Here is a 7,307-nt window from a genome sequence, read left to right as displayed (position 1 = left end):
CTGTGATTCTTGCTAAGCAAAAATATATTCCTATTTCCGGCAAGTAGAAAAAGAGAGGCAGGGGGAGAGAGAGGGTGATATATACGTGCGTGTGATAAACCCCTATCCTTGAAAACGTCTCTCCTCCATCTCTCTTCAGTGTTGCCACAGACGACGTGTCACTGACTTCATTTGTACTGAGATTGCAGTGCACGCGAGGTGACTATTTGCTTCCACCGCACTGAGTGGAATGCATAAGTTCTAATTAATGTTCACGAACGTGAGGTCTCCTATAGTTGTTGTCCCCTGCGCACAAAACAGCACGTAGGTCGTGAATCCCTTTTCTTGAGGCTGTAATAAACACTTAGCGAAGAACCAATATTTTAGAAATAATAAAATTTCCAATTAATTTTTTTTTCTTGATTCCACTCGCTTTTTATTAGCAGAACACAAGGAAATGCATAATTACTTTCCACTTTAGAATCACAAATAATTTCCATTCTTCAACAAAATAATGAACTGCTTATTTCGTCAATTAGTATCACACTGTTCTCATCTACACGGCCAAATAACCATACATTGTCAATAAAGTCGTAACCTGATTCTGACCACGGCAGACAGATGTCTGTCCTCCGAAATTGCCCGTTCTCGCTTCCCGAGCACGGGGTCCCGGGTTCGATTCCCGGCGGGGTCAGGGATTTTCACCTGCCTCGAGATGACTGGGTGTTTGTGTTGTTCTCATCATTTCATCATCATCCAGGAAAGTGGCGAAATTGGACTGAGCAAAGGTTGGGAAATTGTACGGGCGCTGATGACCGCGCAGTTGAGCGCTCCACAAACCAAACATCATCATCATCATCATCCGAAATTGCCGAACCAGCTATTATCTTACAGTCGAACTACTTCAACCGCCATCCATGTTAGGCGCGATCCAAAGATCTCGGAAGTGATACGTCTGCCTTGTCGTTTTGTAGTCGTTATTATTTTGCTGGTTATTAATACGTGTCAAATAATGGAATAATAGCACATTATTGAGAGATGCTTTAATTTGGAATGCAAGTAAAGAGGCCGTTTAGTATGTCTAATATTAATAACAGAAGTTTATTATTCTGGTGCGCAACTTTCGAACGCAGCAGCCAATCGCGGGTGAGGACCACAATTTAAGCGGTCTTTCTCACTATACCCTTGCTAAACAAACCATCGGTGCCTCACATCACATTACGTCGTCTTGCCACTGCTACCTTCTCAACTTCTCTAAGAAGAACTTTTCGTACCTGAACAAAATTGCTACGAAGCCATAAATACTACACTTTCTTAAAATTCTTTGTAAGACCCGTAGTCGTAGATGATATCACAGCCTTATGATCACTAATACCTTACTCTACGTTAGCTGATTCGATCAGCGCAGGCCTGTTTGTTTCCAGGAGGTCCACGACGTTACCCTCATGAATTGGCGGACAAGATATCAGGACAATGTCACACGAGTCCCTGTCTATGTCATGTGCTTTGACAGCATTACACACCCAATCTGTGCTGGCAAGTTGAAGTCCCCCCCCTCCCCCCCTATTACAACGGCATGCTCAGGAAAGTTATTAACGATATTCTGCCAGTTCTGTCTGAAGTACTCTACCATTAGGGCTCCTGGTACAATTACCATTCGTTGCTACGACGAACATTCTTGGAAGACACTGTGGTTAATTTGTCAGGCAAATCGTCTTTTAACAGCAAGAGAGGGTTTCTCTGACAAGCCAAAAAAGATCCATGTGCACGCTACACGTTCTGCGCTACAATAACAGTCGCTCCGGCGTTTAGTGGAGGCCTGACCTATTAAGGGGAACCCTACAATTCTGCACCCGATAGCGGAGGTCGAGAAATTCGCATCTGTTGCCGTCACAAAGTCGTCTGTGTCTCTGGCTTAGACTTTCATCTCTGCTTCAAACCAGAGGACTGCGATCAGCCCTGTATACGATTCTACAAATAGACAGCTTAATCTGCACCCTGCGTGCGATGCTAGTTGACTTCATCAAATCAACCAGGGAGCCGCAGAACCCAAGCGGCAGGCGACATTCGTGCCGACATGTGCCACCAACCAGTTGCACCAAAGCGCTCAATAGTCGCCGGCAGTTCCTCCTCCACATCACGGACCAAATCCCCCAGCAAACACACTCAGCGCACACTGGCATTCTTTCCCGCCTTGCCAGCTATTTCCCTGAGGGGTCCCATCACCCACCTGGAGCTTCCAACGTCAAGCGTACCCACCCTCTGCACATGTCCGAACTGGGCAGGCAAATCGGCCGCTGGCTCAGAGTTATTGTCTACACTGGGTAGCATCTAGCACCTGCTACTAAGGCGTGGGGAGCCAGCTGCGAGACCTTCTCACTGTTTCGCCTTCCGTCCAGTGACACGCGAAACCACCACTGTCTGCCACTCACTCTCGAGTGAGGTCTGACCGATCAGATGTTGCTTATCAGAAGATGCAGCGCCGCCTGGGTCTGCAGGGGATTCCAGTGACACCAAAGGTGTAGCAGGTCTCGTCACGAGCGCCCCAATGCCGCCTCAGCTTTGAGCATTTGCCAGAAGTATGTCGATGGCAGCCAACTCAGTTTCCAGCTGTTTACCGACAGCTGTCAATTCTCCTTGTGCCCCTCACAACAAGCACAGGCCCTAGCCATATCGTAGTGTGTAAAAATAATAGATAGGGGAAGTCCGGATAAAATGACATACCATTTTGTTTTTAGGTTATTATTGCTTCATAAACCGTGATGTTAAATAAAATTTGTATCAGGACCGTGCCTCATTGACTTATGTGGTTCGCTATCTTGATGCCCTGTTCTTAAATTAATATAAACCAGACGTTTTTGAAATTCTTGTAAAAAATTCATAATATGTCATTTTATACCGATGTCAGGGCAAAATGACATAGGAGTAAAGAAAGTAAGAAATTTAGATAAACATTAGTTACCTGATATATTGAGTAGTTTTTTTTACTTAACAAATAAAATAATATTACTGAAACAATTCTTTTACATCAGTCATGCAATAAGTGAAGACTGAAAGTAGGATTACGAATGTTAATATATGAAACAACAAAATTAGTTCCGTTTTAGAAAAAAAATACTTCTCAACAATCCTTTTCATCTCCAGACATCACAAATAAAGTTTTTTGTACTGTGGATTACTACAGCACATCGAGAGCGTGCCCACAAATTACACTGCCGACACCTTAAGCAATGTTCTTCGGATTTTCAGTGCTAGTATTGTTCCAAACAGTACAGAAAGTGACAACCTTCGGAAGCGTCACAGTTGTCACCAAAAAGGTATTTTTCGTACAATATTTCTTTTACTAAACAAACTTTCCTCTTTGATTTTCTCGGTTATTTAACGCAAATTGTCTCATCACCTCCGTAGTCATACCAAATATGCGCGACTTACGTGTTGTACCAGTTCACGCTCCAATGCAGTGTTGAAAGTTGTTTGGAATGTACCCAATCCTTTCTGAACCCATTGAAGATTTTGTTCATGTTCCTAGTTTGTCTTCTAGGTGTAGCCTGGGGATCCCCGAATGTTCTCCGCGTCTGCAGCCATCTCATTTCGCCTCTGGTTCAAAAATGGTTCAAATGGCTCTGAGCACTATGCGACTTCTGAGGTCATCAGTCGCCTAGAACTTAGAACTAATTAAACCTAACTAACCTAAGGACATCACACAAATCCATGCCCGATGCAGGATTCGAACCTCCGACCGTAGCAATCGCCCGGCTCCAGACTGTAGCGCTTAGAACCGCACGGCCACTCCGGCCGGCTTCGCCTCTGGTAACAGCATCTATAGCCTGCGGCATCTGCACCGCATCCCGTCTTGACGATTTTCTTACTTTATTGCCCGCCATCTGAAAGGGAAATTCAAATACTTATATTTGGCCTACATAAACTTATTGCATTTGTATATCACTGCAAATTTATCAGTTCATGTTTAATTTTTCGTTTAATTCATTTTATTATAGACTGATCTACTGCTATTGTTAAATTTAAACAGGTACTTAAAATAAATAGCTTCACTAGCATTAAAAAATCGCACAGGACAGAACTTGAGTCCACGTCGGGGTAAGAAATGACATACTGTGTCGTTTTTCCCTGACACATCGAATGTTGTTGTAGCCTGAAACGCCGTCTTTGATTCATTCGAGAAACGTTCAACTACTTCACGATCTGGCAGAACCTTCTACCTCTCAAAACACAGCTATAAGTATGCTGTATGCTTTATAAGATAACCGATACTTTTCTCAAACATGTAATTACCTGCAATAGTAATGAATTAAAATATGTGAATAAAAATAAAAACTTGGACGCTCACCAGTAAGTTCTTTGTTCGCAGTACCAAGACGGAAGCTGGCAGCTCTTAGTCATATATGTAGAAACAGGGTTGCCAATCGACGTTTCTATACCGCTTAGTGCAGGCGGTGCCACAAAGCTAGTTTCGTCCATAGCCTTGCTATGTCATTTTGCCAAGGTATGTCATTACAGCCTGACTTCACCTAAAAGACGTCAAATGGCGCTACTGAGTTTGGAATCTATGCAAAATATAACGAGGAGAATAACGAAACACTAAAAAGTGCTCTGCGATTTCTCACTATACTCTGGGACGGCAAGCTCTTAAATAGAAAGAATTTCTCTACTGAAGTGGTAGTACCTACAGTCACCTTTCCCTAGAAACTCCGCTTCCCAAAAGCTACTGTACGAAATAAGCAAGCAAACTAGAATGCACTGATCTAAACTATATGCCGAATACCAGCTGAGATTTAAACTTAGTGGCGTGGAGTGGAGCTTCTAGAGGCGGGAAATTTATACTAGGAAGCCGCCTCACACAGGCAATGCACCAAGATTCACACGAAAACAAAAACTTAGAGTATTTTGCTAACCACTAGTCTACACAGTAAAGCAAACAGGTGTAATTCACTTCTACGCAGGAGCATGTGAAAAAATAAACAAAAACTGAACTAAATTACTGTGTGTCAGACAACTGTTGTTAAGTTCGGTAGACTTGGCGTCCGGTAGATCGGCGTCCTTCTGCTGTCTGAGCTTAAACTAAGAGGTGAACCAGTTGTGAGCCACTTCCCATATACCATACCGGTCCAACTTCTGGTGCAATATTTTGTGTTCAACACCGCCAAACGGTTTAGTTACATCAAAAAAGATTCCTAGCGTTTGAAACCTTTTGTTTAATTCATCCAGTATCTCACAGAGAAAGGACAATATAGCATTTTCAGTTGTTAAATCACTTTTAAAACCAAACTACACAACTGACAGCAAATTACGTGAAACGAAATGATTTTTCAATAACTTTAGCAAAAACTCATGGCATACAAATTGGTCTAAATTTGTCTTCATTACCCCTTTCTCCTTTTTATAAAACGGCTTTACTAGTAAACACTTGAGTTGTTCGGCAAACTGACCATTCCTAAGGGGAAAAATTACAAATATGGATAAGTTCAGGGCTACCATGTGCAGCACAGTACTTTAATATTCTGCTAGATACTCCATCATATCCATGAGAATGCTTAGTTCAGTGATTTAATTATTGACTCAATCTCCCCCTTGTTAGTATCACAGAGGAGTATTTCAGATATCAGTCCTGGAAAGCAGTTATATGATTCCCTGTAGAAATTATTTAATTCACCAGCTGTGTTCAGAAAGTAATTATTGAATACTGTACGTATATTTGACTTAGCAGTAAGAGAAACATTTTTACTACGTTGACTTTATATTCTCGACCTTGTGTTACTGATCAGAAACTTCCTTGACGACTAACCACATGGTCTTCATGTTATCCAGTGAACTAGCTTTTCTATTTGCTTACCACATACTCTTCGCCTTCCCAATAACAATTTAAGTACCTTACAGTCCTGTTTGTAATGGAATACTGTAGCTCGATTGTGACTACTTCTAAAATTTTGATGCAATTCCCACTCTTCGCCTTCCCAATAACAATTTAAGTACCTTACAGTCCTGTTTGTAATGGAATACTGTAGCTCGATTGTGACTACTTCTAAAATTTTGATGCAATTCCCACTTTGTTCTACATGATATCCTTAGACCACCAGCTAGCCACCTAGGCGGCCTTTTACTGCTGTTGCCCTGTTTTGAACGTTCTAATGGAAATCAGCTTACAAAGGAAATGAGTAAAGTGTTAAGGGAAGTATTATATTTACTTGTATGCAACTGCGAAACATGTCACTGGAGCTGTCTGCGGCCTGTTAAGAATATCTGAAATGCTTGAGTCAAGCACGCGAGTTGTGGAATTCTGAGTGTTGGCGGTGGGATTGGGGGAGTAGTTTTAGCTTTCGATTTGCTTATGGATTCCATTATGGGTGTGACAATCCTGGATTTGTGTGGATGGGTGCAAACTGGGCGTGATTTGGGACACAATAGTACATCTGGAGGATGGCAGGTAGGTGACCGCTTTCAGTTAGATCTAATTCTAATGTGTTTCGTCTCATAATATGAAAAGCAAGGATGGCATCAGGGAATGTATTTGCATCTGGTAGGGTGTGAGTAGAAATAGGAATTTCATGACTGTTATTTCTCGGCTGTTGGTTGAACTGTAGGATAAAGCCAGAAGCTATTATTTCCCGTAAAATTTTGTGATTACGAAACTATTTTCGTGTTATTAGGTCATCATCAGCTGGCAACTGACTAAGGCCATAAGAGACGTGTAACAAAGGATATTTTCATTGCACAAAATTTTGATTGTATTGTTGGTAGGAAATGCCATATCGAGTGCTTTTCACTCGAGTTATATAACAAGTGTTTTACAATAGCTGAAAGCCTAAAGCGGTGCACGTCTATGGGGAAGAGATTAAGAGTAAATTACATTGTACACGGTTGTAGCTGCACGAGAGACATGTTTCAGCTAAAATATATCATGGGTGTGCAGTATCAGCAATTAGAGCCCCACATAAATGCTGCTACACTGACATGAACTTTGAGCCTAGAACGTCAATTCCATCCCATACACAATACCGAAGATACCGAGGGCCAGTTATAACAGTTGTGGGTCAACGGACTTACAGAGTACCGCATCTGAGAACCATAATCAGTGTATATAATTGTTAGCCTACGAATGGCTCCCGCAGTTTCATTCAACTGACACAATTCTACGGACATAAAAGAATTATAGCTGTGGTATCGAAGTTACTACGTAATGAGACAAACTACGTTATATTGTTGAGGTATCAGTATAAACACACTGTTATAACATTTTTTTAGAACAAATATTATTAAACTTTTATGCAGAAAATCTTCGAGCTTCTGAATCGATCTTTTACTGGATTTAC

Source organism: Schistocerca cancellata, chromosome 8 (assembly GCF_023864275.1).
Source record: "Schistocerca cancellata isolate TAMUIC-IGC-003103 chromosome 8, iqSchCanc2.1, whole genome shotgun sequence".
NCBI lineage: Eukaryota > Metazoa > Arthropoda > Insecta > Orthoptera > Acrididae > Schistocerca > Schistocerca cancellata.
Note: the sequence above shows the minus strand (reverse complement) of the source record.